Below are 24,475 nucleotides of genomic sequence, written 5' to 3'. Positions count from 1 at the left end.
AACACTTACTGGGGAATAAACCCCTCGCTATTAATAAATTGTTGGAACTCTTGAACAAATTTATCAGCAGCAGCTGTATCAGAGCTGGCAGCCTCCCCATGTCACACAACACTGTGAATACCAGTTCTCATTTTAAATTTTTCAAACCATCCATGGCTTGCCTTAAATGCCTCCTCATCTTCAGCCGACGTACCTGGTGTTTTTCGGAGAAGGTCCAAGTACAGCTTCTTAGCCTTAGCACAAGTGATAGCTTCCGACACCGAATCGCCTTTTAACTGCTTCTCGTTAATCCACACCAACAACAGCTTCTTATCATCTTCTAGGAGTTTTGGACGGTGCTTGGAAGTCACAGTAACTCCTTTGGCCACATCAAGTTTCTTAATTTCTTCCTTCTTCTTCAGAATAGTGCAGATCGTTGATGTCGAACGGCCGTAAGTCTTCCCCAGTTCCGTCACTCTTACACCACGCTCATGTTTATCTATGATTTCTTTCTTAATTTCAACGGCCATGGCTTCCTTTTTTTTCTTTGCAGCACTATCTGAGGCAACAATCTTCTTGAGAGGCATCGTGGAATAATTATTTTCACGTTAAATGCGGGCAGCGTCAGCTTGGGTGAATCCCTGAGTCGAGGCGGATCGGGAAACACGTCACGCATACCCACAGCCTGGCTCATGGCTCGTTACGCGAGCCAATGCTCGTATTTAGATCCGAATTTTTCACTCATACTTTCCTCGTATCTTGAATTTCTCGTATACAGAGGTGATCGTATCTCGAGGTTCCACTGTATATATATATTGTGAGGGATTGCCGGCCATATATTCCGGCCAACACCTCCAAGCCGCCAGCTGGAGCCCTCCTTGCAGCATGGAGGTGCCCCGAATGCCAACAGGGAATCATGGACCTTGGAGTTTTTCTTCACAGCCCTGCTGGATAACATGGGGGCCGCCAGGAGTCGCTGCAGGGAGGCCCAGGGATTTATGCTTTCCATATAACCCGGAAGTATTTCCAAGTGACGGGAATGGAAGAAATGATATACTTCTGGGCTGAAGAAAAGGAGAAGTTTTTACCTGACCTGGAAGTGATAGAAAGTCACATGGACTGAGGGACAAAACCACTTCCGGGTAAAGGACTATAAAAGGATTGTGGAAAATCCCAGACGTTGAGCTGAGCTGGGTGGAAGGGTGGTAGCACGTCTGGGAGTGGAGGATTGATTATTGTATTGGTTATTATAGGGATTATTGTGTAGTGATTGTGTATTATATGAGTATAGTGGAGTGCAGAATGCTTGGTGCACACTATTATAAAATAAAGTCATATTGGACTTTTATCTGGTGTCTGATGTCTGGTCTGAAGGTTCAAGGGTTCGACAGTGCCTCTATCTGTTACTATATATATATATATATATATATATACTGTATATAAATACCCTTATACAATATATACAGTGCATCCGGAAAGTATTCACAGCGTATCACTTTTTCCACATTTTGTTATGTTACAGCCTTATTCCAAAATGGATTAAATTCATTTTTTTCCTCAGAATTCTACACACAACACCCCATAATGACAACGTGAATAAAGTTTACTTGAGGTTTTTGGAAATTTATTAAAAATAAAAAAAATTGAGAAATCACATGTACATAAGTATTCATAGCCTTTGCTCAATAATTTGTCGATGCACCTTTGGCAACAATTACAGCCTCAACTCTTTTTGAATACGATGCCACAAGCTTGGCACACCTATCCTTGGCCAGTTTCGACCATTCCCTCTTTGCAGCACCTCTCAAGCTCCATCAGGTTGGATGGGAAGCATCAGTGCACAGCCATTTTAAGATCTCTCCAGAGATGTTCAATCAGATTCAAGTCTGGGCTCTGGCTGGGCCACTCAAGGACATTCACAGAGTTGTCCTGAAGCCACTCCTTTGATATCTTGGCTGTATGCTTAGGGTCATTGTCCTGCTGAAAGATGAACCGTTGCCCCCAGTCTGAGTTCAAGAGCGCTCTGGGAGCAGGTTTTCATCCAGGATGTCTCTGTACATTGCTGCAGTCATCTTTCCCTTTATCCTGACGAGTCTCCCAGTCCCTGCCGCTGAAAAACACCCCCACAGCATGATGCTGCCACCACCATGCTTCACTGTAGGATGGTATTGGCCTGGTGATGAGCGGTGCCTGGTTTCCTCCAAACGTGACGCCTGGCATTCACACCAAAGAGTTCAATCTTTGTCTCATCAGACCAGAGAATTTTCTTTTTCATGGTTTGAGAGTCCTTCAGGTGCCTTTTGGCAAACTCCAGGCGGGCTGCCATGTGCCTTTTACTATGGAGTGGCTTCTGTCTGGCCACTCTACCATACAGGCCTGATTGGTGGATGCTGCAGAGATGGTTGTCCTTCTGGAAGGTTCTCCTCTCTCCACAGAGGACCTCTGGAGCTCTGAAAGAGTGATCATCGGGTTCTTGGTCACCACCCTGACTAAGGCCCTTCTCCCCCGATCGCTCAGTTTAGATGGCCGGCCAGCTCTAGGAAGAGTCCTGGTGGTTTCGAACTTCTTCCACTTACGGATGATGGAGGCCACTGTGCTCCTTGGGACCTTCAAAGCAGCAGAAATTTTTCAGTAACCTTCCCCAGATTTGTGCCTCGAGACAATCCTGTCTCGGAGGTCCACAGACAATTCCTTTGACTTCATGCTTGGTTTGTGCTCTGGCATGAACTGTCAACTGTGGGACCTTATATAGACAGGTGTGTGCCTTTCCAAATCATGTCCAATCAACTGAATTTACCACAGGTGGACTCCAATTAAGCTGTAGAAACATCTCAAGGATGATCAGGGGAAACAGGATGCACCTGAGCTCAATTTTGAGCTTCATGGCAAAGGCTGTGAATACTTATGTACATGTGCTTTCTCAGTTTTTTTTATTTTTAATAAATTTGCAAAAATCTCAAGTAAACTTTTTTTATGTTGTCATTGTGAGGTGTTGTGTGTAGAATTCTGAGGAAAAAAATGAATTTAATCCATTTTGGAATAAGGCTGTAACATAACACAATGTGGAAAAAGTGATGCGCTGTGAATACTTTCCGGATGCACTTTAGGATGGAGTGGTGGCTCTGAGGCTAAGGATTTGCACTGGCAATTGGAAGGTTGCCGGTTCTAATCCCGTAAACTCCAAAAGTGACTCTACTTTGTTGGGCCCTTGAGCAAGGCCCTTAACCTGCAATTGCTCTGTCCTGGGTATGACGTTAATTTGCAGCCCTGCATGTAGGCCCTCCAACCTGCAGGGAAAAACCTGGGGGTTGGTGGCAGAATTGGCACTCAAGCCACCACAAAAAACCTCACACTGGTTCCATTCCATCTGAACTGGTAGGTGTGGCAATGTGCTGTCTCACCATGTGGTCCTAACCTCTCTCTCTCTCTCTCTCTCTTATACAGTATATATCTTTATATACACATATTTCACCCTGATGTGAAAATGGAATATTATTTTTGTGATCAGTTTTGTATTAAATCAAAACCAGAATAACAGGAAATCTAAGATGAAACAACCAAAAAGCTGGAATAACCTGTATAAATATATGAACTTGTCAATAGGAAATATAACATTTTCAAGCCAAGTTTATTCAGTTTAGGGATGCAGGTGACCTGAGCCTATTTCATCATAACTGAGCACAATGTAGGGGTCAACTGTGGACAGGGTGGAAGTCCATCACATGGCCAAGCATGTGCCTACATGGGGACAATCAGAATCACCATTCTCCTAAAAGTTGTGCAAATTAAGTGAATTGGTGAGTGTTTGCTAGTGAAAATCATATTCATTACACTGAGGCAGTAGTGCCAGTCACAGCACCATAATGCTCAGGTGCAATAGGCCCAGAGAAATGTATTTACTTATTGCATGTGGAAAGTGGCTAACAGAAATGTAGTATTACTTAGAATTATCTGAAGAAATATAATAAAAATGTAACTTCTCTGAAGTAAAATGATTTCACAATTTTATACAGCCAAAGAATATTTATACAAATGTTTATACTGACAAAAAACAAAATAGTGAAAAAAAATTCCACATGGGCATATACATAGATGGTAGATAGATGATAGAAGGTAACGGAAAAAATAATTTATTCATTATGTATACATTTAAAAGTCTAGGGGTTTGTCTGATGGGAACATTTCCATGTTCTTGGTAAAACCAAGAGTACGTTACACACTATTGTAATTTCAAAAACTGCCCTTTGTCCTAGGGATATTTTAGACAGAAAAAAAAGAAAAATAGATTAAAAGAAATGCTAAGATTTTATACAAGGCAGACATGAATCTTATTCATTTTATATCACAAACCAGCCCTTAGAGTGGAGAGCTAGGTTTATTCACCAGTTAGCCTTAAGGCATTAGCCATAAGGGATGCTAATTTTTTTGTTTTTGCCCCCGTAATTTGTGCCAGTAAAGTTTTTTGGCTCATTTGGCAATCACTGTTTAACAACATTATAGACATGGAAGATTGTCTGATTACAATGTGTCCTGACAGTGCTGTGGAGATGAAAACAAAGCACTCAAGTCCCACTGCTCCACCCCATTACCGTCCAGTTCTGCCAAGCAGCAGCAGCAATCATACAGAAAGAACTTCTGTCATAAACTTCAGAGTATGTATCTGAAAGCAAATTCACACAAATAAAATAGTGTTAAGATAAAAACATTGTCTGATAATTTGTAGAGAACAGTAAGTCAAAGAAAAAGACCTTTATTTTGAGAGGTTGAAAATGGAATGTTAAACAAACACACTATTCAAGAGCATTTTGAAAAAAACAAATAATAAAATTGATAAAAAATAACACCTTATTGTATTACTGATATTTGATTTGAGAAGCAGAAGTTGGGTGATAAACAGAATTGGGAAAAAAACAAAGCAAGATGTCTAAACCAACACATCCTTTCAAAAAAAATACATATTTCAAAATGCAAGCAATAATGAGGAATATACTAAGAGGGAAAGGTGGAATGAAAACCACAAGTGCATAACGAAATATAGGGAATTTCTAATAAAGGGAGAAAAAAATTAAGGTTTGTCTGTGGAAATGCTAGGAACCAGAAATTTAACTTCAAAATCAGTCACAACCACCTTGCAAGTTATTAGATAGAACTAACATAATATGCACCATGCCTGCTGGACAATTGACTAGATTGGGAGACAGAAACAGGATAGCAGAAATCTAAACTCAGAGCTGTGTAGAAGTGTAAAAGGAAAAGGAACAAGATGCCTAGGTGAGGTCTACCTGACTAGATATGAGTAAGATAGCTTCCACCCCACTGGACGTTCCTATACTAGACAACACAAACCACTTAACAGAAACAGGAGCAACGCTGCTTGATGTGACATGGCTAGCTTCACAGGAACAGGTCAGTTACATTCACCAGTGGCAAAAGTGTAAAATGTGAGTCAGAACAATTAACAAATATTCCATTTACCATTTTTGCCCATGCAAGAGATGTGAGCTAAGTTTGCACAAAGACTTACTTGTGAAGTAAAAGTGCAGCCTCAAAGAAGATATGAGATAAATGCGCAGCTGAGCAGAGAAAACAAGAACAAAGGTGAACAAAAAGGTATTGAGTCACACCAATAGAAAAAAATAGACTTTTTTTAGGCCTTTATACCTTTACTGAAATCTCTTGTGTTTCTATGGAGGTTTCCTGGCATTGTATAGGTGGAACTCAGTGCAACTCTGCTTTTTACCAGAAATAAGCACTTTCTTAAAATAAATGGATCAATATAAGTCAGTTTGCTCTGTTCTAATTTTATTCTGGCTTTAAACCTTCATAGGTAATAAAATAAAGCAATGAAAAAAGAAACTGTAAGGTTATTCTCCAAAAATGGTATAAACTGACATTTCTTGAATGCTGGGGGGTGGAATTGTTCTGCTGACTTTATGAAGCAAATTATATTAATTTGAAATCTCATAAGAAATTGCCTTATGTATTTCTCTGAGCAGTGTATTTCTCACCTTCCTCAATTAAATATAAAGAGATACAATCTGAAGGAGATGGAAATTTAAGTCTTGGCTTCCAAAAGGTTTCATTTAAACAAGGTCATTAAGCAGCACTTCTGTTATTAAAACCCCATGACTCTATAGTAAGTGCATTCTTCCACCAGTAATAGATGTCAGTGTTCCAACTTCACTAGCACCTTATCTTTTTTTCTTTGTAGAAACATAAGTTCATTATTTTTTTAGAATCTTCATAAAAAGAAGAGGAATGGGTATTAGGAAAAATATGTCTTTGGCTTCTTTTGTATCTTGTACACTTTGAAGTAGAGATAATGAAATTAATTCTGTCTCCTCAGATGCCGTCTGATTAAAAAAAATGCAACAGAGTTAATTACAGCTTTCTGTATCCATAGAAATATAAGAGTAATGGGGGCTCTTCACACTGAACACTGCTCCTCTATTGACTTGGTTGCTGATTTGATGTGCTCTAACAATAAGAAAGGATCATCTCACTTTTTCTCTGCTCAGTTATGAGGTTAATTAATCAAAAAAATAGTTCATCCCACCATCTTCCAGAAGCAAATATTAAGCATGGGATTGTGTGACATGTCTGCCAAATATGTGTAGTCTCGCTGTCACTTTCTTACAGACTCCTATAGAAATGCACCTTTCTAGAGCATCTCACTAACAAATTTCAACTTTACTTTTCATTGTGCTTTGCTAATTATGTGTCATATAATCTTTATTGTAATGCCTCCAATGTCCTAAACTTGCTACCGCTAAATTATCTGTACAGTGATTTTTACATCCAATTACAAATCCTAAATAAACCTACAGTATGCACTGATCAATATGTCTGTATAACAGACATTGTTGCTTTTTTTCTGCTCTTCCAGTTACACTGTGAAAACAAAACTTTGTGGACGGTCACCTGGCACACAAGTGGTTGACATAACAGCACTCTAAAAATTATAGGAAAATGGGTACAGTTATGTGGCTTTAACACCAAAGTATGTACCGTACTTAATGGCACTGAAGTGAGAGAGAGAGAGAAGAAGGCCAAGGAGGTTTACCAAGGAGGCAGTTTATGCACCACACCAAAGTGGTAAAATGAGGCACTTGAAATTCTACGGGCAAACAAACAGTATTGCTGGCAGCCAGAGTGCTGCATTAAGAAGGCACCTATAATCAGCAACAGAACAGGAGTGGCTTCGCTTGTGAGCGCCAAGATCAGAGATGACGCACTTCACAACACCGGCGTCTTCAACAAGGGAGATGTCACAATTTACAATATATAACGGCTCAAGATGGTAAATGTTTTATTTGTGTAATTTAAGACATTTTGATTTGTGCCAATTTAAAAAGATAGATGTCTTTAAGCATTGGACAACTGAAGAACTTACCGTTGTTTTGAAATGGCGTGTTTAATCGGATTTAGAAAGGAGTAAGTTTAAATGCAGGTCATTTTCTCATCCAGAAATTAAATGTTATGTGAGCTAAATATCTTAACATGAGTGTGATGCTTTCCTATATGGTTGTTTTATTATCGATTAATATTATACCTTTTGCAAAAGTATAAATTGTATATTAGTATCCTGTTATATAAACTTTTTTTATCGGTGCTGGTAAATTTCTAATTACAGTTCTAGGGTGGAAGCTTATAGCATGAAATAATGTTCTCCTTTTATCACAGGACTGCCCAAATATTTTGAAAAAGTATCTTAAAAATTAATATGGAATCTGTTATAATTAAGAGATTTAAATTTGGATCCTGTTGATTTAGTGAAGAATTAAAACAGCACAGTTATCAAGGAGATTAAAAACACACCAGGAATGTAAAAAAGAGAAAGTAAGAAATAAAACACAATAGAAAATATGTCAAACAGAAAAAAAATATTTTAAACGAATAAGAATGTTTGGCTGAAACAAGTTAACTTTTTGATGTTTATAGGGATACAGTAAGAGAGACCCGACTGATAGGCTGACAGGGTGTCGTCTGTTGATTAAGTCACTGCCCTGTAAACTCGTACCACTGTTGGTTTGGTCCTCGCCACAATTGAATTGTCCGACCTTGAGCATTCTTCTTCCAGGATGCAATAGTTGTTTATTATTAAAGCAACACGAGATGGTGTTTATTTTTTAAAAGTGTGTAAGACAAGTAAACAGTAAACTTATTTATTTGTAAAATTTATCTTATGTTTCTCCAACTTACATTTATTTATCAAAAACTTGATTTGGAAACCAATTAAGTATCAGCCTGAGAAAAAAGTACAAAGGGAAAACATGCAATTTCCACACTGCTGCTCATTCTCCTGAATTCCAAACATAGCCCACTGATGTCTGTTAGTTTCAAATAGCATTGCTTAACGTTGACATTGCTAGATCAGTTGATTGAGCTAAAATGTTAAGTGCACAGTATAAGAATATGGACTACCAAAAAGGTGTCAGATAATATTAGTGCCTTATGCACGTCAGTTAGGCATGGTCATCCACAATCCAGCACAGGCCTGTGTTACACTGGACAAAGTAAATCTCTGTAAAGTGCAGCCAACTGCATGCACCATAGGAAAAACGCATGTTGGATTTAGCCCATAATGAAACTGACATAATGAAGTAAGTTAAAAGTAATTTATTTTAACAAGTCTGAAATCCAGAAATGAAATGTAAAAGTCAGCAAATAGGATGTACAAATAGGTGATATTAAACAAGCAAGGTTTTCCAAAAGCACAAGACAAAAGCAAAAACAATTAAAAGGCAAAGACATAAAAATAGGAATCCAAGCACAACAAAAAATCTTAAGGCAATAACCAAAAGATTTGAAAAACACAGTGAGGTACAAGAAACAAGTACAGCAAAGTGAAATATAAGAAAGTCGTCACTGAGGCAAGAATGCAAATGTTAAAGCAAAGACACTTTTTATATTCCACTTTTTGTGTCAAGGGTAGCATAGCAGTACAGTGATAGTGCTGCTGCCTCACAGTAAAGAGACCAGAGTTCATGTCCTAGTCCTCCCAGTGCTGAGTTTGCATGTTGTCCCCGTGTCTGTGTGGATTTTCTGGAGGAGCTCCAGTTTCCTCCCACTTTCCAAAGACATGCATGTAAGCTGAACTAACAACACTAAGTTGGCCCTAGTATGTGTTTGGTGTGTGTGTGTGTTTGCCTTGCCATGGACTGGTGTCCTGTCCAGGTTTTGTTCCTGCCTTGGGCCCTGTGTTTGCTGGGATAGGATCCAGCACCCCAACCAAGCATGACTCTGGTCTGGATTGAGTGGGTTAGGAAATGACAAATTACAAAATGATGACTGTTTTTGTCAAGGCTCTCTCTAATATGACTGATGCCCAGTGAATTTTACCAAAAAACAGATCCACACAACAAAGGCCTGGGATAAAAGCCATATAAAAAGAAGGGCCAGTTGCAGAGCTTAAGCACATTTTTGACAATAAGATTCTAGATGTAAACCTGAGAACGTCCACAACAATTGAGAGTAAACATTTAGGATGGTAGAACTGAGTAAGCTCATATATATGAAGTTAGGACTTTCAGCTTTCCAATTCTTCCTTTCCCCTCCACATGGTGCCAGTTAAAAATGCTGCACAGCGGAGTATGTCCGAATTTTGTAAGGTCAAACTCCTTTCGCATGAACTAATTTATAAACGTTTTCTTTCTATTCAAAATCTGGTCTCTTGAGATTTATTTTCCTTCAATTTTCATTACTCCTTCATTATTATGGTTATTAGCATGAATTGAAGAACTCCTGATAAAATGTTTAACATTGCCACAGTGCCTAGCTTTATGTAAAATAATTCTAATATTACATTAAAATTCAAAGAATATACAGATATTAAGGAATTACATGATTTTTTCCCCTTTATCTCTGGTACAGGATGTTACATTTATGTCGTATTAATTTAGAGAATAATGCACCCATTACATACAATGCAGAGTAAAATATTAGCCTTTTGGCTAATCTGCTTATGATCTGACTTTTGTACACTTCAGTCTCCTAAAGCTTTGAAAAACCTGATAATCACCACTTACATTTAAGCTCAAGTTCAAATTTATAGCTGTTGTGACTCAGGAGTCCCAAAAGCACATAAATCCCATAAGCACTTCAAAGGTTGTCCTCTAGAGGGGAATACCGTCAAAACTAGATACAAAAAAGGTCCTTGAAAAATCTTTACCAAATTTAAGGTTTAATTTGACAAAAGGCTCTGCAATTTACAAAGTTCCTGGTGGAGGACAGTTCCTGGTGGTGACTGGCAGGTGGTCCTGCCCCTTGGGGAACCACCCACAAAACACATGGAACGTAACCAAATAAACACAAAGAATAATATACATAATAAACAAAACAAAAAAACATTAATACAAATAAATGACACAAACTCAGACAGACAAAAAACACAACTTTGAACCTCCAGCCATGGGGGAAATGCTGGTTGAAACATGAGAACTGCCTGGTCTACATAGTATAATCAAATACTTAAAAAAATAGGGAGTGTCTTCAGGGCTTTAAATCATTTAAACCTCCTGTGAATGGTGTTAGGGAGTCACAATTAATAGCATCTTCTCCTTTTCAATACATTGCATAGAGAAGAATTTCCAGAAGGACCTCTGACATCACTTACACTTCCATCCAGAAAGACCCACCTAGACTCTACTGCTTACTTAAGATTCATGTAATGAACCCATGATGGTAGAAGGCAAAGCTCCTTCCACAGAAGCAAATAACTATGTTCTGAACAGGATGGTAGTCATTCACCATTGTTTAGTCTAATTTTTGCTTTCTTTCTCAACATTGCAATAAACAGGTTTACCATCTGTCTCCAACTCTTTATCTTGTTTTCTAATTAGATTACATTATATAAACATGTATATACTGTAAAATAAACACACATAGGACAGGCTAAAGAATTGGGTTTGCCACCACAGTAACCCTGTATACTTAAAGCAGTGTTTGTGAACTTAGTTTTTACAAACTGACAGAGCTCAATACAGAGCTCAATACATAACTGATCACTGAGTACAAAATGGCGGTTAACACTAGAATCCCTGAAGGCTACGAAAAAACTCATAATCTCGGGCCACCTCAAATTCTTTCACACCACTCCATTAGCGTCTTTTGTTTTGCAAATGTGTCAATCAGCACAAGCAGCAAACAGCCTGCTATCCCCCCCTTGACAGAGTTCAACTAGGGCAAAAAGCTCTCCAAGCTCAAATCTTCTTTACAGTCGACCCTTGATATACAACCGGCCTGACATGCGAACAACTTGATTTATGACCAAAATTTTTGTTTTGATTTACAACCGACATCTTGCGTTACGACCTGAAAGCGGTCACATGTAATCGCTTGCACGATTGTAAAGAGCGTTTGTAAGCGTCAGTTGGAGCCCAGATACATGTGTTTGTGGACTTAATTTCGGTTAGTGCAGTGATTTATATAATTTTTTTCGATAATTAGTAAGGAAGGAAGAGAAGGTAACGAAGGTAAAGAAAGAGATCACAATCGAAACGAAGAAGGAAATTGTGTGGGAATATAAGAGTGGTGTTCGTGTGACCGATATCATTAATATGTACAGCATGTTGAAATCCACCATCTCGACAATTTTGCAAAGAAAAGATTTGTATAAGGAGGCTCCTTCCAAACAATAACAACCTTCCATTTCATTCTCCTCCTCCTCCCTTCCTGCAGCCCAAAGATGTCAAATTAAATGGTGAGTACAGTATGAAATTGTTGTTTCTGGTAGGCTGGGCACTTTTATAACTTTTTGGTTAGTACACTAGAAAAATTATTGGTGTTTTGGTAAATTATGTACATTATACAACCCTTTTTTATTATGAAAAGGTTAAGTAAGTGTTGCTGTGGGAGGTTCGGAATGCATTATGGGTATTTCCATTATTTCTTATGGGAAAAATAGTCTTGACTTTCAACCAACTTGAGTTACAACCAGCCCTCACAAACGAATTGAGTTCGTAAGTCAAGGGTCCACTGTATCTGGGTGTGAGATGCCTGAAGCTGTATAGGGTAAATAATATATCGATATTTGGAACATATGCATTTCATGTGTATTCCGTGTTTACAACAATCTTTTGTTTTATTGAAGAATATACCCAAAGAAAAGAAACCAGGTTAGGGAATGATACTGCCATACAATATGATCGCTTGGGTAGTGAAGCAGTAAGAACTGCTGACTCATAATCAAGAGGTCACGGGTTCGATTCTGGGCACTTCCCAGAAATACCGTTTTGAGTAGTGAGCTGCTCTTATTGTTACTATTATACAATAAAAACATATGTTTGATTTGAGTCTGTAACAGCCAGTATAAATGTATGGTACTTGTAAAGGTTAGTTTTGTTTTTTTAATTCAGTTTTATTCTCTCAGTCACGTTCACTCTCCCCCCGATCTGACACTGCTGTTTTCAAAATAAAGTCGTGCTATAACAGAGGGGAACTCAGATGAGGATGAGGGTACTACATCAGAGAAAGAAAACAGAAGCCCTGCCCGCAAGAAACTTCCACTCACACATAAGAACAACACAACTACATGAGGCGTAAAGGTGAAAGATGGCACTGTTTGAATGCAGCAAGAGGTCGGACGTCATCCTTTAAACCACAGTTTTTTTTGCTATGGTTTGTTTTTCATTTACCCAAAAAATATAGTTGTTTTGAAAACCACTCAATTAAAACAGAAACAACTCAAGGTCAGCCAATACAACTTACAGTATTTTCTCGAATTATACTGTATAAATTTTAAGGCTGTAACATATAGGAAAGATACTACATGTACATTAGCTAGTATAAGAGTGAGTAAACCTTTCTAAAGATGCAGTGTAACTTCTGATATGCAGAAAAAATGTAATTTCATGTTGACAATAAAGGAAAACTCCAAATAATTTCTTTCAATTTCCTTTCCCTGCTACTTTGTACAGCAATGCAATTGACAGCCCACCGTAAGAATTTTAAAGGAGCTGAGCTGAAATTGTTTCTTTCTCATTTTTGATATTGCATCATTCTGAATGATAAACTGCCTACGAAGATCACATAGTTTTTACATTTGCTCTTTATTTGAGACTTGTCCCTTTGAATCACTGTAACCTTTTCCGTGAAAATCAACGATCATTATTTAGAATGATTAAAACAAGATGGTTGTCCTTCAGCTTATCATTCCACTATTAAAGGCTACTTAAATGTCAGACACAAATCATTTCAGACCAAAAAAAATATCAATAATTTGCTAAAACACTATTTTAACATTAATGAATATTAAGCCATTAACTGCAATTGCCTTCTAACTGACAAACTAAATAGCCATGATAGAGTAATGAGGAAAATAATTATACATCAAAAAGAAACTGTAATATAAATGGAAAATCAACCATGAATGTCCCTTATTGATTTTTACTATTAGCTTATTAATAAGCCAGAAAAAAGTCAATAAAAATTTTGAGCTGTGTGTATTTTAATTTGTGTTCTTCATAAAGAGAAATGTTACATAAGTCTGGACTTATTAATAGTAAACAAAGTTGAGCTATACATGATAAATCATGTTAGATATACTGCTGGCCAGTTAATTACATACTGTATATGTGATGAAAAGAAAGCCACACTGAAAACAGGGAATAATGTTGGCAGAAAAAGTTTTAGTGAGCACAATCAAAGATCAACTAATATTCTATATCTTGATACCTATAATGGACCAGGTCAGTTCCATGCTCCATGGTTGCTTCCAGGTGCTTCTTGAACCTGGAACCATCAATAGTTGTTGGGCCAGGCAAATGAGGACACGTACTGTCAGCATGGAGTTGGTGCAAATGTGCAGTGTGCTTTTATTGAAAACCAGAGAAAAATGTTCAAAAATGCAATGCATCTGTAACCCTTCAATTAATAAATAACCCGTTAAAATCAAAAAGTAGAGGTTAAAATCCAGTAAGTAAGAAAATAAAAGCAGGCTTAAAATCTCAGGCAGGTTTCTCCCTTTAAAAACAGACACAAGTTCCTACCATATGTCTCACTCTAAACTTTGGCCTCTCCTCAGCTTATCCCAGTCTGTCCATTGCCATCCATAGGACTCCATCCTGAAATCCACTTATGTCTCCCTCAGCCAGTCTGTTGGCATCTAAAGGGAGATGCTGCACAGCAGGGCCGTTGCTATTCCCCTTTGTGCTCAATTGAAGCCCCTTCTCCAGCTCCACACTCGAGCGCAGGCCTGCCGTTTGCGCCTCTCGATGGCATAATCCTGACCACCTGCCTCCACTCTTTATCACAGAGCTCTTCAACACCCATCCTCTTCCTCCTTTGTTAAACTCTGATCTTTCCTCTTCTCACTTTTCTTTGATCTAACCCTCTGTTGTTCTTTTTTGATCTCTGTGTCGTGCAGGCTCTTTTATAATGGGTGCAAGTATGGCCCTCTTCCAACTCTAAGATTTGAATGAGGCACCTGACTGAACCTCTCATTTGTACGTGAATGCGCGATTAACCAAACACCCCAATCAACCCCTGCACGCTCCGGGACTTGATTATTTATTTAAACCCGTGCTTTGTCACAGAGATCTTATCACAGTACCTTTATGTAAAAGTAAAATAACTACTCTGGAACTACTCAGTAATACTGAAATTACAATTTATGGTGCAGTGCTAAGGCAGAGCAGCAAAAGGTGGAACAGAAAATGCAATATATTATACATCAATTTCACTTCACTTATTGACACATGCACTGATTTCCTGAGCTATTACAGAATCAGAGTGAGCTGCCGACTATCTTGGCAACATTCAATATCAACATGACATCTTATAATCTGAAACCCAAAATTAAATTCTTGCATCTATAACCTCAGCCAGGTAAAGGGAAAACCTAAGTGTGTTTGAAAAGTAGATGCTGCCCCACCACTCTAGAGTCTTTGGACCAAACTCTTTGCCTGGAATTGGCATATGCTCTCAATGTCTACCTAGGTCTTCTTTGTGTATTATGATATTCTCCCATATTCAAAATAATAGTGGTTTAGGTTTATTGTAAACTGTAAATTGGCCCAGTGGGAGTGTGTGTGCCTTATAATGGACTGTTACCTGAGGTTGATTCCTTTCTCATGTATAGATATTTATTTAATACAGCCTCTTGGTATTTGTTGACTGCTTTTTAGTGGTTTTTTAATCTTACAACTTGTGTTATGACTTTGTTAATGCAGTTACTTTGCATTTGCAATGACTATCCACACATTTCTCATACATACTGAGTCCCCAACTTTGTTTTTGTGAGTAACTTTAATAGCTATTTGTAACTAATAGCACCAATTATGGAAACTCAGCAGAATTTTGAAATAAGAAATAGTTTGTAAAAAAAAATTCAGCCTCAGATGTGAACACAGGGTTTATTTTAATGCGAACAGAGAGGGTAACATTTGAACATTTACGTCAAATTGCAAAAAGGTAACCAGTGTGCATTAAACAACATTTTCATTGTAAGAACATTACATTCAAAAATATGATCAAAATAGGTGTCAGAGGGGAACATTTTGGTGTCGGATGGGAACTTTTATGTACCCTGGGTGGTTTTCTGTTTTCTTTTAGGCAAAGAAATATGTAGATGTTAAATATAAAAGGTAGTAGATAAAGGGGCAAGGCACTCATTGTTGGGACCGAGATGATAAGTGTAAAGGCAAATTTTCTAAGGAATTGTGTTATAAGTTATTGTTGATGGCTACAGGACGTAGATATTTACCTGCTTTGATTCGCTTTTTTAAACAATGAAAACATGTTTACACTACTGCTGATCAAAGTAAATAGGTATGTACCATTGTTTGAAAAATCATCACGTTAATCTAGGCAGGGACTGAAGGATATATATACTTCTGGGTTGTGGGTGGTTGTAGATAGTGTCGGTCCACTGAGAACGCCGTCAAGACAAGTGGCAGGCAAGATAGCGAGGTACACAGACATAACACCTACCTCCAGGAAAGAAGATACAACTCCACAAAGAGATTCTGGTTGTGGGCCCAGTGACAGGGGAAAGACTTACATAAGGACCAAGCAAAGCTGGCGGATGAGAAACGAGGCATGTCTTGGTCATTGCAGCAGCACAAGGAGCCCAGAAATGAAAAAAGAATGCTCACTTCATAAGGACGAAATGTTGACCAGGGATTCGACAATACAGCAAACAAATCTTCTGTTGGGAAACAAGTGTCCCGTGAAAGAAGTGTTTCTGTGGACAGTTTTATACAGCACACAAAATGGATTTTGCACTATTAAAGGTTGTATCCTCCACTGTTATGTTTTTAACAGACTTTTAGAGTGTGGACTCTGTATTTTTTTTTAAAAGGTTTTTGCTCCTGATATTTTTAAATTCTTGTCTACTTTTCTTCTTGGGTGTATTTTTATATTGGCTGGTTTAATACAGGTTACTATTGCTTTTCCTGAAATTGTTGCAGTGTCTTTCATTGTGTGTTTACTCACTGCCCAATTTAAAGAAACATGTGTGCTATTATCTGTAAATCTCAAAGAGTTTCAAGACTCTTAATAGAACTGGGTGGCATAGTCAGATATTTTAACTGTGTCTAGGTTAGATTACCTTTAAGTGTGATCAAACACCCGTCACATATGGAAAGATATAAACTTGCGGTACAAATAAAACTGACTATAACATTCAAAAGTACAATTACAGTGTAAACCTTCACAAACATGTCTTCTATTCTTGTTTACACTACATCATTTAAAAAGTCATTACCACCCTTGTACTGAACCACTTTACTGGGCACCCAACACAACCCCACACTCCCCTGCTTCACCACTGAGTCCTGGATCACTACCACTATTAATCACTGTTGTGATGTTGAGGTTCTGGTGAATCTGCTGGACAGTAGTCATGTGTTGAATTTTGAATTAATAAGTAATATTCTATTTGCTCAGCATCACTATCCTACCATTCATCATTCACCCATCCATCCATCTTCCAAACCTACTTCATCAGAGACAAGGTTGTGGGGAAGCTGAAGCCTATTCCATCAAGATCCTGGAGGAAGGCACTAGTCCATCGCAGGGACTAACACACTTGCACACATACAAACACATACTCATAAACACACACAAACACTAAACATCGCCCCTAGACAAATTCTCAACATTTAAGTTATCACCTACAATTGCATTCAGCAGCCTTTCACCTATTAACTGATGGAGCTGAACCTGAAAACATGATATAATAAGTGCAAAATAATGCTATTATATAATAAATAATTAAAATAGGATATAATTAATAATAATATAACAGAAAATGAAAATAAACACCGTGAGTGTGGCACAAGATTCAAAATACACCTACATTTTCACACTCTGACACTCTGAATTTGTTCAGTTGTCTAAGATGATAAAGGCTCCAGTTTTGATGTCATTACATTGCTTACCCGTGCCATTCAGAATTGACTTTAAAATACTGCTAGTGGTTTAAAAAGTCTTAAATAATCTCGCTCTGTCCTATATTGTGGATTGCTTGTCACCTTACACTCCAAGTCATAACCTTAAATCTTTAAATGAGTGTCTGCTTATAATTCCAAGAGCTAAACTTAAAAGAACTGGTGAGGCAACCTTCTGTTGATATGCACCTACAATCTGGAATAGCTTAACCGTAGGAAATTCAGCAGGCTAAAACAGTTGAGCATTTTAAAAAACTGTTAAAAACCCATTATTTTAACATGGCTTTCTCATAGCTAGATTTTAGTGTATCCCTAATAAACTATATGTGTACTGAATTATCATTTTCATCAAGGCTCCACAATCTGTAGTAATCCCTATTATTTTTTGCTGTTCTTTTTCCAGTTTTCTATGCTGGTATTCTCCACTACCACCACCTGAACAAGGCACCATGCAGACCCTACATTGATGGATTGAAGGCAGTACCCCAGATGTCCACATGACCATCATCATCAAATTCTTGCACGTGAAGCCTGAAAACCATGAGCACTGATTTAGATCATTTATGTTATGTAGAATGTGGGTTTGGGTGGTCTCGTGGTCTTGGAACCCTTGCAGATTTTATTTTTTTTCCTCTGGCCCATCTGGAGATATTTTTTGTTTGTTTTTTCTTTTGTCCTGGCCCTCTGACCTTACTTTACTATTTGTTACTTTGTATTGCCTAATCTTATTTTTCTTTCATATAAACTTTTCTTTTTTCATCTTGTAAAGCACTTTGAGCTAAACCATTTGTATGAAAATGTGCTATATAAATAAATGTTGTTATTGTCTTTCTCACCAAAATGTCTGTGTGTGTTCCATGTTAAGGTGCTCTTGATGTTGATTTTACTTAGTGCCACAAGGGTACCTGAAATCCTGCGCGATTTTACAAAACAGTTTTATTGTCACACTACTCTAAAGTAAATAAAATTCTATATTTTAAGTAAGCAGTCATCCATGTATCCATCCATTTTGTAGTCCACTTGTCCAATTTAGGTTCGCAGAAGCACTGTGGGGTTAGTCATGTCTTGCTCACGCACACATCCAGAGTCATTCCTATCAATTAAGCTGTTTAGCAAGTCTTTGAGTGGAAAACCAGCCTACACCGAAACATGGTGAATGTGCAAATTCAACAAAGGGAGCAAGTGGGTGTGAAACTGAAACGGACAACACTGTAGCTTTAGAGTGGTAGTGTTATACAGTGGGCCATCCAGCTTCCCCACAGAAACCTTAAAAAACAATACTGACATTCATTTTAAACACAAGAATAACTCAGCAAAAAACATTACATTATTTAACATTTGTAACATTTGTAAGGGAGAACGTAGAAGGATGAGTATCTCAGCCAGGTTATTTGGTGGTACCTTTCCCAGCTTGGAAGCCATTATAATGTAAGGACAGAGGGAAACTGCTTTCCGGGGTCCTTTGTTTCCCCAATGCGCTGGCTGGCAGCATCACCTGGTATGGCCCTTGTTTGGGCTGCCTGGGAGTTGTAGTCCTGGGGGTCCTTTTGGGGTCCTCGGGGGCTGATAGAAGAAGCTGTTCAGGGAAGGTTCCCCTGGCAGGAAGAGGATCTGCCTGGCACAGAAGTGCTTCCAGCAGAGGCATAGCTAGGGTTTTCAGCGCCCAGGGACAACAGAAGATTTCGCGCCCCCTCCTGTTTGCCAAAATGCAATGGGGAAGGGAAAGAAACATCAATTTGGCGCCCCCTGGATGCTGCGCCCGGGGACAGATGTCCCCTCTTGCCGCCCCCTAGCTACGCCACTGGCTTCCAAGTGGCAATATTGTTGCATTGGATGTTCTCCCATGTTCAGGTTGAAAAGGAACTTCTCCACCTCCGCCAGGTAATTTATAGTCAAGAGAATAGTCAGACTAAGCTTATCTGGGAGGAGTGCTGGAGGAAAGAGTTGTTTGTTGGAATTGATTGTTATAAGGAAGAAACCTGTGTAAGGCACTAGTGAAAATAAAATCATTTGTTTGTACCTGGAACTGTCAGTGATGTTGTGTCAAATGTTTGGGGCTGTGAGATGCCCTCTACAAAAATGAAAGCCTACAATAACAGCACTTACTCAAAGTATCATCAATTACATAATATGGAACTGATTTATTATTTGCTCTGTGATAGTGCTCAGAATGAAAATGGAATAGGAAACAATATTCGTTTTTAATTGAAATTCATAACATTCAATATGCAATTCTTAATTGCCTCTTAATTATCTTTCTTGTGCTCACAAAAATAAATGTTAGAGTCCAAGAGACTTGAAATCGAAAACTTAAAGAGAGAAGCTACATGGTAGTATTTTGTTTATTAACATATATATCTTTTTCTATTTCAAAATTGACTCTTGTTTTACCAAATATTAGCTTAAGTAACCTGTTTAAATTGTAATTTCTCTGCATCAAACCTTTAAAACTTACAAAGTGAAATTACCCATGGAAATGTAACACACATTCTAAGGTAGCAGAGTAATGCAGCCATTAGCACAGCTGCCTTACAGCTTCAAATATTGACCAAGACAGTCTATTGGTCTATCTATTTCTCCCAGGGTCTTCGTACTTAAGACATGTGAGTTAGGTTAATAGGCAACCCTAAACTGTCTCTCTGGGTGCGAGAGTCTGCACAAGTATGCCCTTCAATGTTGATGGATCAATGGATGGCTTACATAATCCAGAAGTTCATTTTCAGTCTTAGTGCTTTACCTGCTAAATTTCATTGTTTTGTCAAGCTGAAAATTCTGATGTTGAAATTCTAAAAGAATAAAAACAAACCAGATTGTACCCATTTGAAGCTTGTAACATACAAATGAGAGAATACAATTATTTTCTTCAAAAAGGAAGAGAAGGAAGCAAAAGAAAACTTTCGGCTCACTTCAAAGGTGAATCTGTATTGCATGTTGTTCTAGTTCACATTGTCTTTTTTAAATCATGTGGTTGGATCTGTAGTTATGCTAATTTCTGTTATTTTTACTTAATGGTGAAGTGTACATTGGAGGTGGAAGGTGAGGCTCCTACTGTCGGTAGAGTACATCCAGTGCTCATATTAGTTGGCTGCTCTACATGACAAATTTCAATAAGCATTCAACAAGCTGAATTATGCCAATTTTCTTCCTGCTGTGTGAACACCATGCTGCTGTTTACTATAATAATAATGATACCTCTTCTACTACTAATAATAGTCATAACGGCACACGTTAAAGATAAGTAATTCCCCTTTGAGAGTTTGAATTTCATATTACAATTAGGTGTTACATTTCATAATCTGTAATTCTACTGTATGTAAAAAGAATTAGAAAGCCAATTTTCTAAAATTGCTCAAATGAGAGTCTTTTTTTTCTTTTAAATGCTTATATAACATTTTAACCTTGCACAAACACTGAACTGTGAATGTTCTCAATAATATCAAAGCACAAAACAAAAGCAGACTAGTTTTAGGTAGTGAATGCTTTCTAGACATTGTTTGCTTTGGTGATGTCTCTTCGTCCTAACAATGTGTCAGTTGACAGGCAAAGTGGGAGGACATGAGCCCAGAGCATGTGTTGGGTGCTGAATGAGGCTGTCCTTCCTTCACTTTACTCACTCTCCACTTTTCACTACATTTCTAGGCCGGTATTTAACAAATAAAGAATGGTAAGTTTGTTCAAGTATGGCTGTAATGTACATCTGTATTGTTTGCCTATTTACCAATAAAAGATAAAGTAGACATCATTTGAGCCTACTGACTGGTCATGATTCTATTAGAAGAATGTATGCGTTGTAGGAGCAGCATTCTACTTTCAGAGATAGATACAGGTTCATTGTTTCACTAATAATAAATTCTGACTCACCGCCTTGACTCAGCAGTATGACAAATAGGATTTGTTTCAATTAGTATGATTAATGTTAAGTGATATAAAACACACTCATTATTGGACTCATTGCAATTGTTTTGTGGATGTTTTATCCAAATTTAGTTGATGCTTTCCTAGTTGTTGCTCACAGATTTTCCACCACCAAATCTTTTATTTTTGCTGATGTTGAGCTGCAGGTGGCTCTCCCTGCACTACAAGACAAAGTTCTCCCCAAGCCTGCAGTACTCCAACTCTTCTCTATTATTAATTCAGCTTATGATGCAAGGAGTCATCATTGAATTTCTGTAGATGAAAAATGCTAGTATTATACTGGAAGTCAGTTGTGTTTAGGGTGATTAGGAAGGAAGACATGACAATTCTCTAAGGTGTCCCAGTGTTACCAAAACACCATTTCTGAAAACAGTCCTAAGTTTCTAACTCTAAATGAACACAGCTGTCACAGTGCTGAAAACATAAGAGAAGAAGGCACAAAAAACTGTGACCACAGAAGGCAAAAACAGTAAAAAAGGGCAAAAATGGCTAACACATAAAGGAGTCTAAGAATTTCAAACTAATCAAATGACTTTACTTTTATATTACAGAAAAATGGCTGGCATGATATCATGCACTAACCACTGCCATCAAATTGTATAGCTTTCCCTAGAAGTATACTGCAATATAACAACACTAGCCAAACAATAAAAAAAGACGACATTGTGCATAGGCCCACAGTCAAGACTGCTAGATAGATAGATAGATAGATAGATAGATAGATAGATAGATAGATAGATAGATAGATAGATAGATAGATAGATAGATAGATAGATAGATAGATAGAATCACAATGAATTGAATAGGTGATTTCTTTAAAAAAATTGGTGACCTTCCCGCGAGTGTGGCTGAGTTTTATATCCAAACTGATTAGATGGTGTTGACAGTCTCTCAACATCATTTACATTGTGTATCAAAAGTTGCCAATGTGGACCATTGTTAAATATAATGCAGGCTGCATCATTAAAAAAAGGCAAAAAAAACATACATTCTAGAAGCTACTTTAGTGACAGATGAGATTAGACCCTGACTCTCTAACTGATATTGCATTAGAAGATCCTCAAATCAGCAACATAATTCAGTTAACATTTGGTAGAAGATGGACTTGTGTTCACATTAGCCTCAAAGAAGGCTTCCATCATTTTATAAAGTTAATAACTGTGCCAAGTTTCAATAGGATTTAGTGGTTTGTTTTGGAGCTTTAGTGTCTGCACACTTAAACCTTGACATATCGATACACACATATGGTCAACTGCGGTGGGTTGGCACCCTGCCTGGGATTGGTTCCTGCCTTGTGCCCTGTGTTGGCTGGGATTGGCTCCAGCAGACCCCCGTGACCCTGTGTTCGGATTCAGCGGGTTGGAAAATGGATGGATGGATGGACATATGGTCAAATACTGTTCAGGGATACCTAATGTGTAAAATCTTTGCAAAACTACAAGTTAACACAATGCTTTCTGTAAACAAACACCTTCAGCATTTGTAGGGAAAATAATTATTTAATGAGACACAAGCAATAGCACAATGAATTGTCTAAGTTTAATTGCAACAATAAAACATTAACATTTTGTTCTTAGAATTAAATATATAATGATCTATACAGTATTATTGATAAATTATTATACTTATTATAAATTGTTAGTTTTCAGTAAACAGCCTACAATAAATTGGTTAAAAATAAAGCTACATATTATGTTAGTGAGTATAACTGGTTTTCTGCTGCTTGGTTTTGTATAGAGCTCAGTTTACAGGCAAGGTCATGAAAAACAAAGTGAGATGAACACTGAATAAGCAATGGATAGAAAATAAAATAATTCTGCAACTAAACAAAAAAAGTCATAATTGCTAATAGTTTTGTTTGTTCCCAGAGGAAGAACTCTTGCAGTTAGTGCCATCTTCATTTGCTTAACACTTTTCAGGGTTGTTTCTAATAATGAATTGTAAATTAGAAATAGTTGTTGTATTCAGTATCACACTGGAAGTCATAAAGACAGTTTAGGACTGTCTGTTATCATTTTGAAACAAGACACATTATGTAATAACCTGAAACTGAATAATCAAAAACAAGTAGATTTCTTTAATTGGGGTTCTTTCATTTCTCATTTCAGGCTCTGTGGTTTGTCTCACTAATAGAACTACTTATTTTGTTATTGTGAATTTTTGGTTAATAAAATATATACAAAACTTATTCATTTTTAAAACAAGAAATAACAAGAACCTGACATTATCTATATAGACAAAAAGTAAAAGAGGAGAGAGAGAGAGCGAGAGAGAGAGAGAGAAATGAATACATTTTCATTCAAGGCAACATCTGAGATATGTCTTTGGGAAAAAATTCGCTTTACCCATCACTAGTGGAGTTTCTGTTCTTTCACATATAAGCCTGTTGCCATTCCAGCTTTTCCATTTCTATGATTTGAAGGGTCAGACACCTTAGGTATTAGCTGGTTTGGCCATATAATCATAAGAACCTTTAAGTTCTGACACACTTCCCTGTAGAAGAACTCAGATGAGCTCCTGTGCTAATCATCTCCTTAACAAATGTCAGGATATTTAAAGGGCAAGGGACTGCATAATCATCTTTGTAGGAAATGTATCTTAACAATAAGAAAAAGACTCATTTGCAAAAAAATAAAAATGTTTAATAATATAACCGCGGTGGATTGGCGCCCTGCCTGGGATTGGTTCTTGCCTTGCGCTCTGTGTTGGCTGGGATTGGCTCCAGCAGACCGCCGTGACCCTGTGTTTGGATTCAGCCGGTTAGAAGATGGATGGAATAATATAATCTTATACCCTGGGGGCATTTTTCAGCAATCTCCACCTGAGGGGGGAAAGCACCCCAAAATAAAACCTCATTATTAAAAAAAATAAAAGGAAGGGCAGTCCATTTTCACTAATAAACCGACAGATAACTTCTCAAATGTGATAGAATATGTGTTTGTGTGGAATTTAAACATTCATTTACATAGAAACTGCTTCTAAACTAGGAAAAATGAACAGGCACTCACAGTAATGTTTTCAAATGTTTGTTTTCTGATATAGTATGTATCACCTGTTTCACCTGTGAGGTGTCCCCAGACATGTCAGTCTAAAGTTTCTTGTTGATAGCACAAAAAAATAAATAGTTACAGCATTTGGCATCATGGGTCATTCACTCACACACCCCTCCATCCAAAACCTCTCCAAAAGGG

General features: G+C 37.7%; 1 protein-coding gene across 1 annotated transcript in view; it reads left to right on the top strand.

Annotated features, from left to right (window-relative positions):
* LOC114662331 (endogenous retrovirus group S71 member 1 Env polyprotein-like) overlaps positions 1–24,475 on the top strand; it is a 946,272-nt gene that overhangs the window by 854,730 nt on the left and 67,067 nt on the right. The window lies entirely within an intron of this gene.

The sequence above is a fragment of the Erpetoichthys calabaricus genome, chromosome 12 (assembly GCF_900747795.2).
Source record: "Erpetoichthys calabaricus chromosome 12, fErpCal1.3, whole genome shotgun sequence".
NCBI lineage: Eukaryota > Metazoa > Chordata > Cladistia > Polypteriformes > Polypteridae > Erpetoichthys > Erpetoichthys calabaricus.
The sequence above is the reverse complement of the archived record's forward strand: the minus strand, read 5'-3'. Positions and strand labels throughout refer to the sequence as shown.